General features: G+C 25.0%; 4 non-coding genes across 4 annotated transcripts; 3 read left to right on the plus strand and 1 right to left on the minus strand.

Annotated features, from left to right (window-relative positions):
- Positions 1–2,600: 2,600 nt before the first annotated feature.
- On the plus strand, positions 2,601–2,672 carry Trnaq-uug (transfer RNA glutamine (anticodon UUG)). Its single transcript has one exon. It is a non-coding gene; the product is annotated as a tRNA-Gln (tRNA).
- Positions 2,673–3,838: 1,166 nt separating this feature from the next.
- On the minus strand, positions 3,839–3,910 carry Trnaq-uug (transfer RNA glutamine (anticodon UUG)). Its single transcript has one exon. It is a non-coding gene; the product is annotated as a tRNA-Gln (tRNA).
- A 1,947-nt stretch (positions 3,911–5,857) lies between these two features.
- Positions 5,858–5,929, plus strand: Trnaq-uug (transfer RNA glutamine (anticodon UUG)). Its single transcript has one exon. It is a non-coding gene; the product is annotated as a tRNA-Gln (tRNA).
- Positions 5,930–10,816: 4,887 nt separating this feature from the next.
- Trnaq-uug (transfer RNA glutamine (anticodon UUG)) lies at positions 10,817–10,888 on the plus strand. Its single transcript has one exon. It is a non-coding gene; the product is annotated as a tRNA-Gln (tRNA).
- Positions 10,889–12,297: the final 1,409 nt, after the last annotated feature.

Genomic DNA, 12,297 nt, shown 5'->3' on the forward strand with positions numbered 1-12,297 from the left:
GTGTATAAGATATTATAAATAATTATATATTTACAAACGCGTAGGTATTATATATATTATTAGATATAAATATTAAACTATTCGATGGACACCTCGTCAACATTCTGAAATCACGAAGCGACGATCAACCGACCGTCGGCATATTAATTGTTGTCATCAATTTTGCAAAAAAAAGTACGCAACGAGAAAACTGGACGATGAGATGAGATGCGGCAAATCACGCGTGGCCCGGCGTTGCAATACATCCATAACCGTTTTGTTGAATATTATTTGCTTAAACGAATCCGTGCAAGATCTGATCTACTCTTTCATCGTGAATAGTTGACCTATAAATTATGTTATGTTATCCAAGCGCCTTATAAATGATTTCACGTGTTGGGAAAAGGAAGGATAAATACCTCCACCGGTCCCACCTATGATAATTGTTTCCGGTGTCGGCACCGATGCGGTCGGGACATTTGCGGTCGGCACCTTTTTTGTGCCGTTTGCGGTCAGATTATTTCTATCCACCTGATTATCTAATCTAAGGTATATATATATTATATTATGTACTAAATAATTATATATTAAATTGATTCTATATTTATTGTAAAAATATGTTTAAAATCGTATTATTATTGGATTTACCGATTTTTTGCTGTTTGGTTCAATTGTTGTTTATGGGTATTATTATAGATAAAGTGTTAGAACTTTGGAAGTATTAAATTAAAATTGTATTATGTCAATTAGACCAACGAATCAAAAAGACTCTAGCTCAGTATGAAGTTGACAAAAATTTGACAAAATGTTTGAATATCATTGCTAATATTCAAAAATTAGAATAAGTAATATAATATTATAATTTATAATATAATATTAATAAAAATGATAGTAACAATAATAATAATAGTAATAATAAACAAAATAATAATAACAATTATAATCTTTTAAACACGCCAGTAAAAAATACTGTCAGTCCTAAGCCTGAAAAAGTGTGAAGGAAAGTTCAAATATAACATGTACCTACTTATATATTATAGTATATAGAATAAATTTATATATTATATACTTTAAATTTAGATATAAATAAGCTGACCGCAAACGGCACGAAAAAGTTGCCGACCGCAAATGTTCTGACCGCAAATGTCCCGGAACCATTGTTTCCATAATCATATTATATAACTAGTACTTTTGATATTTTAGGAATGTTTTTAATGCACTGCGACAAGAAACAAATATAAAATATAATATGTATTTTTTGATGAACAATTTTTAATTTGTTATATTTTATATTATTTTGTGCATTTTTTTCTGTATATGTCTATGATCACTCCATTAGTCATTACCTTTCAAAGAAATAAAAGTGCTTGAATTACCTAAATTATTATTCTAAATTATTCAGGTTGGCACTGAGGTAATAACCAAATAAGTCCACTATTAAGAAATTTTGTTTTTTCTATTAATTCATTAAATAGAAAATATAATTTCGAATCGAACAGTGTAATAATCTAACTGTGGTTTTTCTCTATCATTTTTAAGAATATATAACATAGTTATATAACTTAAAAAAAAAATGTTTGTCAAAATTACCAAATCAACACCCACACAGCTACACCTATAAACTGTCCGTATATTGTAGACAGTCATCTATAAAATATTATTGAAAATATAATAAGTTATGTAGATAATATAGTATATTTTTAGCCACTAATTATTATGGCAGGTCTGGTCAGTTGGAAATGAAGCAAGATGTTGTGAGGCGACATTAATGTTTTGATACCTGTAAGACGTACAGGCAGACACGGGCGTCCCGTTGTCGTCGAAAACGTAATTGAAGGACGACGATTATATGTGAGAAGCGATACAAACTACATACGGAGAAGTTAAAATCAAAAAATCAAAAATATGGAAAAGTCGATTTCAAGAAAACTTGTCGAAAAATTCAAACCTGTCCATACTTACCTAATATTTGGCAATTTATTTTCATTAACGCTCAATCTAGAGTAGATTTTAGACATAAATTGGTCATTGTTCCTGAAATATTTATTAGAGTTTTAGTAAGTACTTTACTCAGTGAAATAAACGGGTATAAAAAATGTTTATTTTTTCTTATTTACTTAATATATCTAATACCTAAATAACTTAATAATATTTAAATACATAGTACATACAGTTGTAATTGATACACATAAAATAAATTATAAATAATATGTTTATTATTCAACATAAACAATAGGTACATTGGATTGATTGGTTACACCGGTTTTACACGTACAGTCTTAATGTTATTTTTTGTATTTAAACTTACCAAAGTTACCCAAAATACCATATTATTGTAATATCGTTTATACCTACACCGGAAATATATAAATATTGGATAATAGATGGTAGATACTAATGTTAAAATTCAAAATCCAAACCCCAATCTTAAGATAAAAAAAAAAATTTTGCTTTTTTGTTGGTTCAATTGGTCGAAATAAATTATTATGTCAAAATCAGAATTGGACGTACCTTATTGAAGTTGACTGTTGTTACTATAAAATTTTTGTAGTGTTTACTAATATGCCATACTGTAGGTAATATCTGCTTAAATGTACTCGTTTCATAGAGGTTAACATCGCGGTTCCATGGTGTAATGGTTAGCACTCTGGACTTTGAATCCAGCGATCCGAGTTCAAATCTCGGTGGAACCTATCAATTTTTTGCATTTTTTTCTTCAATTTTTATAATCACTGTTTATTTTTATTTACATTTTAATTATTTTAACAATTCTCAACAATAATTAAAACATATATTAAAGAAAAATAATACATTTCATTTCTTTTTTTAAACACATAAAAAAAATTAATGTTCTTGGTCAAAAATATGGCTTGAATTTTGTGCACTTCGATAGTTTAAATATGCATTAATGCATTATCAACAAAATATGAGGTTGCAGATATGCACTTATCAATATTGAATTACACAATATCTTACACTTACATTATTATTATTATATATTTAAGATTGATTTAGATTTAGACCAGTAGTCGGAAACCAACGCCCTATAAACGGCGGTAACAATTTTACATATTATTTAAATATTTTTTAAATAAAAAAAAACTAAAATTTAAATTTTTTTTAATACGGCCTGTGAAATTTTTTAATTTTTAAGTATTGTCCAAGATTTTAAAAACGTTGTCAACCATCGATTTAGAGTTTAAACAATTAAGACCTATTTTGATTTTTGTTTATCGTTAATTCAGTTTTTCATACTAAATTCTAACTAAAAAATAAAATAATATTATTAAAATTGTTAGCATTTTTATTTACATAGTACACACTACCTATATAACTATATAAGCTATAAATAATAAAGATAATAGTAATAATATTAGTTATAACTATAATATCAATGTACATTATACATACGAGTAGTATACAGCTACATTATATTATATTATTATATTATATACATTATATTATTATTTTATATTTTTAATTCTCGTTAGTCATTGGTATAATATAAAATAAATGCAATAAATTGTATTCATCGATCAAGCGCATTTTGTGATTAAAGGCATACATTGCGGAATATCTACATTCAAATTTTACAAAAAAAAAAGCATAGCTGTGGAATTAACCTAATCATTAGGTTTATAAGTATTATATAAATTAAAACATTTAAAAAATAGATTAGTCATAAAGGTCGTTCAAATGATACTACAACCAACTAATGGGAAAAAGTTCAACAAAGTGCGTGAGTATGACTAACCACAGTCTACCAAACATTAAAATCTAAAAATAACTGTGTACACTTATTTTAATTCATAATGATCACTACGCTAAAAATAAAGTTGTAAAATATTACAAAAATGATAGGTCCCACCGAGATTTGAACTCGGATCGCTGGATTCAAAGTCCAGAGTGCTAACCGTTACACCATGGGGCCGCGATGACCAATATTAGAAAACATAATTATTTGTTGCAAAATGAAAAGGTACGTTAAATTGCAAACACTATGTTACTGGATAGGTAATACCAATGTATGTATAATGTATAATATATACATGTATGCTAAATTCATAATTAACTGTTTCAATACTAATCGTTTTTAAGGAGTTTAGTATAGGCAATTTTTCAAGTTAAAGTAATTGTCTACATGTGTGCATACTGCATATAATAGTGATTACTAGGGCTCGGATTTAAATGCCCTAAAAATATCAAAAAAATGCCCTTTCAAAAAATGCATTTATGACCTAAAAACTCTAAAAAATGCCCTAAAAATATCAAAAAATGACAATGTACAAAAAAAAATTTAAATTTAAAATTAAATTACCGATATAATATTTTCACTCGATAAGAAAATAATCCGATAAAAGTTTAGTTGTGTGCAATAATATCGGCTAATTGGATGGTGTGACATAAAGATTGTAAAAACCGGAAAACCTGATATTAAATTAGTTAAAATAGTTCAAAATGAAAATAATTTTTATTACGTAGTACTATACTACTCTGTAGTACTTATATTTCAATGAGGTCAATTTTTGTAGTCATAATACGACAAATAGGTCAAAAATGTCCTAAAAAATTAAAAAATGCATTAAAACCATCAAAAAATGCAAAAAAAAGCAAAAATCTGCCCCAAAAATTGTTTTGAATTAATTGTGGTTAGATTGCGAAGTACTTGAAACATATTTGTAGCTTAGAAAGCATCGCGTAAGATATCCCAAAAAAAAGATGCAATTGCATTGAAATCCGAGCCCTAGTGATTACTGATTAGTGATTACTAAGTAGATCTAACTAATGTATGTTTTTCTGGAAAATAAAATAATAGAGTTTTCTATATTAATATAATATAATATAGGTTTAATTGGTAAATATATAAATGTAGATAATTATCGGGCATATATTATACAAAATTATAATACCTATTTATATTTTATAATACATCCATGTCATATATTCGTTTTATTGAAATCGTGAAATTTATATTTTTTGTTGTATCGAAATTATATTAATACTTCCTATATTATTAGTAAATATTATAATATTTTATAATAATGAACTCTTAATCTGTAAATGATTTTAATAAATGTTAATAAATGTATTATATTATAATTTTAACAAATTTTAACTAATGTTTAACTATTTTTAATTTTCTCTTAATTATTTAAAAAAATACTGATTTTTTTTTATTTTAACCTCCCAAAAGTACCAAAAATCAGTATTTTTTTAAATAATTAAGAGAAAATTAAAAATAGTTAAACATTAGTTAACATTTGTTAAAATTATAATATAATACAATTATTAACATTTATTAAAATCATTTACAGATGAAGAGTTCATTATTATAAAATATCATAATCTTTACTAATAATATAGGAAGTATTAATATAATTTCGATACAACAAATATAAATTTCACGATTTCAATAAAACTAATATATGACATGGATGTATTAATGATATATAGTATTATTAATAAAATAGGTACTATAATTTTGTATAATATATGCCCGATAATTATCTACATTTATATATTTACCAATTAAACCTATATTATATTATATTGATATAGAAAACTCTATTATTTTATTTTCCAGCAAAACATTACTACATTAGTTATATCTACTTAGTAATCACTAATCACTAATCAGTAATCACTATTATATGCAGTATGCACACATGTAGACAATTACTTTAACTTGAAAAATTGCCTATACTAAACTCCTTAAAAACGATTAATATTGAAACAGTTAACTATGAATATAGCATACATGTATATATTATACATAATACATACATTGGTATTACCTAACCAGTAACATAGTGTTTGCAATTTAACCTACCATTTCATTTTGCAACAAATAATTATGTTTTCTATTATTGGTCATCGCGGTCCCATGGTGTAACGGTTAGCACTCTGGACTTTGAATCCAGCGATCCGAGTTCAAATCTCGGTGGGACCTATCATTTTTTTATATTTCAAGACTTTTAACATAATGCGGTGAAAAAATAACTCTTTTATCACAAAAAATTTTTCTACCAACGTTTTCTGCTAAATTAATACAATATCATTTACATTTTAAATCGAAAATGTAATTTTATATTAATTCATAATTGTATTATTTTATTATTACTATATTTCTTGATTTTAGTTTTATGTATTCTTTACTTTGCCAATATGTATAGGAAATATAAAATATTATAATATTTACCATAATTACGAAGCTACGAAGCATAAAAACAATTCAAGCACTTTTGGTAGGTACATTTATTTAATAATTGTGTTATCTATATTCTTTTTTATTTATAAATTTACGAGGGCTTAATTATTTTTATAAATAAGTTTAATTATACTACACCGAGTGTCTTCCCAATTTAATTATTATTTCCATCACTTTAAATATACAACTAAAATTACTTATTGTGCTCTGCAGTATGTATAGATTGTAATAATACATTTTTAATAGATATAAAAAATAAATAAAAATCATTTTTATATAAAATGCTTTTTTCAGAAAACTTATATAATTTTTAATTATTTCATAAACATTTAAAACTACACATGTATATTTAATTTTTTGGATTTTATTCTTTAGATCCAACTAAACATAAAAAAATTAAATAAACACAAACAACATAAACATTTAATAACTTAAACAAATATCTGGATAAGATGAATGATGATGAAGTACTTATTACCTATATAGGTTATAATTTATTATATTATTATTATAGATTATAATAGTACCTATAAACAGTATAAACTATATCAAAATCATTGATTCTTATGTTATGCATAGGTCGCGTTTGATGACATATGTGCGTCGCACATTTTGGAAACCGCTGGTTTAGGCGTTTATAATGAACAAATGACCAACCCAGCTGAAACGAGTAATAGCAGGTATAGCACCAGTACCACAATACTTATTTGACCCGCGAAATTACTGGTAAATTGTCACTAATAATATTGTAATATAATAAATACAACTCATCCGACTACACATATTAATAGGATATTGCTGATAGAGATTTTAACTATCTACAGATCAAAAAATAAATTATTTCCATTTCAAATTCATACGAAATTTCATCATTTACTTATAACTAAATTAGACAAAGTTGTATACAATGAATGATTATGATATATACATTATATATTTATATCATAAAAAATAAATTACATATATTATAATCAACAACACAATTAAATATGAACTAGCTATTTAATGATAATAATTGTTATTGACATTATTATTTTTATAATTTTATCATGACACACTCAGACTATGTAGTCTATCATGCATGTCGCGTGATCTGTTGATAGTCCCATAGTAAACTAATTCGCATAACTGCGTATCATAATACTGGCAAGATGGTTTCTTCGTCGTTTATACTATCTATAATTAATATTATAATATTATTATAATATGAATTATATAAATTGTTTGCTATATAAATCACCATTAGACCTATGATTATTATTATTATAATTTTGTAAAATAATTATACTTATATATACAACAATATTTTACAATTATTATTATACAGATAACCTTCCTTGATCGACCATTCTACCCGATACTGTTACTTAGTTAAAATACGTTAATATTACTTGATACTTCATTTGATTTTCAACTTTTGCAGTATAAACCGCTCGGGAAGACTTACACAGTTACACATTAGCTAGAAAATTAAATATCTCAAACACGTCGTGTAGGGCGTTATTTCTATGTTTATTGTTATACGTCGCGAAACTTGAATTTGTATTACCTACGCGTTTTTATTAATTGAATATTATACGGTCCGTTTATTACTTATATTGTTATTACCAATCTCAGTGTTAATTAACTTTTTAGACTCGTCAGTTGAAATCATGAAATTGTGTTTGTTATTAGTCATAGGAGTTTTTGTGGGATTAGCAGCATCGCAGTATTGTAAAAAAGATGAGTTCGATGTAAGCGATTTGTGTATGGACAACTGTAGATTTAAGGCAGGCCATAATTGGTTTATAGGTAAATGTAAAGTATCGTCTACATATAAGTCCGTCAAGGCCGAAGGAGATGTTGAAATAACAAGATTTATCTATTGTTGGAAATGTTACCATGCACCTTTATAGACTCTTGAGTCTTGACCCATAAGCTTTATGTTATTTTTCGGTTAGTATTTTAGAACTTTTTTATTTTTTGTTAAATAACTGCACGACGAATAAAGTCACAGTGACATAAAGCCTTAATATTTTGCTTATAATGTCATTCATTAATATACTAATTGTTTGATAAGTACCTATAACTGATTTAAACTGGCTTTAAATATAGATTGTTTTTTTATGGAATAAAATTTAGTTTTTAGTACTCTAAATTAATTTATATATAATATACAAATGTGTAACAAATACTATGTAATGATATAAATAAATGTTATTTAAATAAAGTAATAATTTTTTCTACTGTCCAAGATGCATCACGCAGCACTCACATTCGGCCAGTAAAGATATAGATTTGCCAATGAAGACTATTGCGTAAACGTAAAATAAATTAGACATTATTAGATACATATTATATACTTTTTCACATATTTATTACTTTATTAGATATTCTCTTGTGTAACGCTGTGAGTCTATGACTGCTATCTGTTTTCATCTGCTCAGGCAATAAGAATTCTTTACTATAGAATTTTTAATACGCAAATGTATATATCTCACATGGTTCAATAGACGCCACTATATATAATAGGTATCACTCAATCATTAATTTTTCTACCCTCCTAAAATCCTACTTACGCAGATAATAATAGTGTTAATATTATTAGGTTATTAATTTATTATTATTATTATTCTTTACTATTCCTGTCTTGAAGAAAGGAACTAGTTCCTTTTTAATGTGAAGTAAAATATAATAAAAAAACATAGGTACATTTTTTTACTATAATTGTATAAATTTTAAAATTTTAAACATAACACATTGTTATTTAGTAATAGTTTTAACTTATATAAATAAACTGTACTTCTGTACATATAACTATTACTATAGAGTCTATATTAGTCTATATAGTAAATCAAACATGAACTTTTTATTTATTACACTTCTGTAACTTGGTAGATATAATAGTAATAACTATGTGGAAGTTGCCTACATACTGAATAAATTCTTCATAAAAAAATAAAATATAAATAAACATTTTTTAGTATATGTATATACTTGTGAATATAATTAATGTAATAATTAATTCAACTATGTATTTTTCTATTTGAACTTAAATATAATGAAATAATGATAAAACTATTACTATTTCAATCATAGAAGCTGTACTACAGAAACTACTCGATATATTATAATTTATAGTAGATAATATTAATATATATATATTATTAAATCTAAGACACACATAAGAACAGCTTTCATCAAAGGAAACCTTTATAAATTAAAGGAATATATTTCCATTATAGATTCACCATACACAAATATTATTATTATGTATTTTATTTTTTTTATTGCTTACATCATAAAGGGGCTAGTTGAGTCGCAGTTTCGATAGAACAATGTGATTAATGGGAATAATTAATATCCAGATATCGCTTGATGTGTGAGCAGTGTAATAATGATCTGCAACAAATATAGACCTCTACGGCTCTACCACTACCGACTGCCCAATATAATTACTAACAACAGAGCGGCGATTGTGTATAGGCATTCAATTCACTTACTGATAAATGATAATAATAACATTATAAATATATATATATAGTTAAAAGCTATTTAATTAAGTATAAACATTACCGATATAAACATTTTGCGGAGTTCACGAAGGCAATGTATTTTTACACATTATTTAAAAAGTTAATATTGTACAAACAAAATAAAATATTTTAAATAATTATTTTTCTTATTACAGTTAACTATAAGATAGGACTAGGAATTTATTAATTTATTATCCTTTTATTTTTAATTGAACATCAGAACATAACATGTAAAAACATAGAGTTTATACTTTATTATAATGTATTACCAAACCATAACCATTATATTATAGGGTCTGAAAAAAGTCAATTTTCTTAAAAACATTGAATCTGATGATGACGCTTTTAAAGACGTGTACATACCAACAAGGTGAGAAGTATATTCAAAATATTCATAAATGTTAGCTATTTATTTAAATCATAATATACCAATATAATACAATAATAAATAATATATTAAATAAAGCACAATAACAAAGATATATATTACTTTATTAATTTTTTAAAACGTTTTAAATATGTTTACATATGTATATATCATATTATAATTATTTATTTATCTAGAAGAGAGAATATTTATATTTACCTTAATATTTATATAAGTTATAGACAAAAAAATCATACTTTCGTTTAACCTGTGTTACATGCAATTTTTTTTTATTATCCAAACTCAACATTGGATGACATAAAAACATAGGAATATTAGGAATGCATGGATCTGTAAAAAATGTATAAATAATTCAATCAAGAATAAGTATATAGTAGGTAATATGCTGAAAACGTTGTCAATATGTAAAAATAAACAAAATATAATATTTCTATATTGGTATATTGTATGAATTTACCTATTATACTATTTATACACCAATATTCACTCAATGTATGAGTACCTCATCAGATCTCAGCTACTACTGAAGTGGTATTTATAATAACGTACTAATAAATAAAATATCAGTTTAATTTAATTTATTTTAAATAAACAGATAAGTACCTATCTACAATGATACTACTATACGGTCTATACGTCTACTTCTAAGTTAACATTTTAAGTTTAACCTACCGACCCTTTTTTTTAATGAAACAAATAATTATGTTTTCGTAGTCTAAACATCGCGGTTCCATGGTGTAATGGTTAGCACTCTGGACTTTGAATCCAGCGATCCGAGTTCAAATCTCGGTGGAACCTTCTGATTTTTTGCAATTTTTTTCCTATTATTTTTAAGTCATGCAAAATGTATTTCTTTTATTACCACATCATGAATTTTTTTATTTTATAAAGTGAAGTCTTCTACAACTACAATCATACAGGTTAACAATAAAATAATTATTAATTAAAATAAATAATAATATTCACACGAAAAGCTGCTCAAGATGTTTAATGTTTATGTAATCGTAAAATGTATATTATGACATTATGAGAATAAAATAATGAATTTATATTGATATTTGATATGTATACGTACAATTCGTGTAAGCACACGTGATACGTTTGCAGTAATATAAAATATTAAAATAAAACTATATGCATAATAATAAATTAATTAATCCGATATTCTTAGGTGAATACTTGGGTGTGAACAGATATAGGTATTAGCCATTATAGATACATAAACGGTACCTAAACCGTTAGGTTTTAGATAAGATTGTTGGATCATATACTAAAATGTTTTATAATTACAATATTATAAAGATTAAAAGATATGTAAGTACCTAATACCTATCGATATGTAATAAATTGTTTACTGTTGACCAACTTGTCAGTTGTCTCATAAGTCATAGATATAGCCGTACAGGTATATATCCTGGTATATATTCAGGTAGATATCAGTTATATATATCTATGTATTCTATAGACATCTAGACATCTAGTATATAACATTGCTAATTATATAACTAAAACTAAGTATATACAAACAATTTTGAATTAATCTTGTTTATTATTAATTATAATAATATAATACTCGAATTAACTTGTAATTTTATTTATAATTTTGTAATAGATACTTATAGTTATTAGTTATGCATTTTGTATTTTTGTTGACTAAAAACTTAATTAAATAACAAAGATAATTTTTAATTTTAAAAAAATCAGCGAAAAAATCAACTCATTGAAGTGGTACACGATGGCAAAATGGGAATTGACCATTACTGTGTAAATACTTAAACAGTTAAACCTATAATAAATAATAATCCCTAAATTATTTTATATTTATAATATACCTATATGGCTATATTACCTACTTTAGATTTAACATCTCTACATGCATCAAAATAGTTGAATACTTCAATACTTCAATACTTGAAACTTGAATTAAGTAGGTAGTTAAGTACCATATCGTACCAATGTGACAATGTAAACAATACAGTAATTTAATGATTCTAATGATTTTAGTATACTATAATATCATACAATTACCTATATTTTATATAAATATTTTTAAATTAGTAAATATAGATCTTGACGATCTTGTAACTTGCAGGTAATGGAAATTAGAATATGACTACAAAAATTAATATTTCAGATAGGTAGATTCACAATAAAAGTACTGTGAAAGTACTGATATTAGTGATATTACATTATTACCACAGAATAGA

Source organism: Rhopalosiphum padi, chromosome 2, assembly GCF_020882245.1.
Source record: "Rhopalosiphum padi isolate XX-2018 chromosome 2, ASM2088224v1, whole genome shotgun sequence".
Lineage (NCBI taxonomy): Eukaryota > Metazoa > Arthropoda > Insecta > Hemiptera > Aphididae > Rhopalosiphum > Rhopalosiphum padi.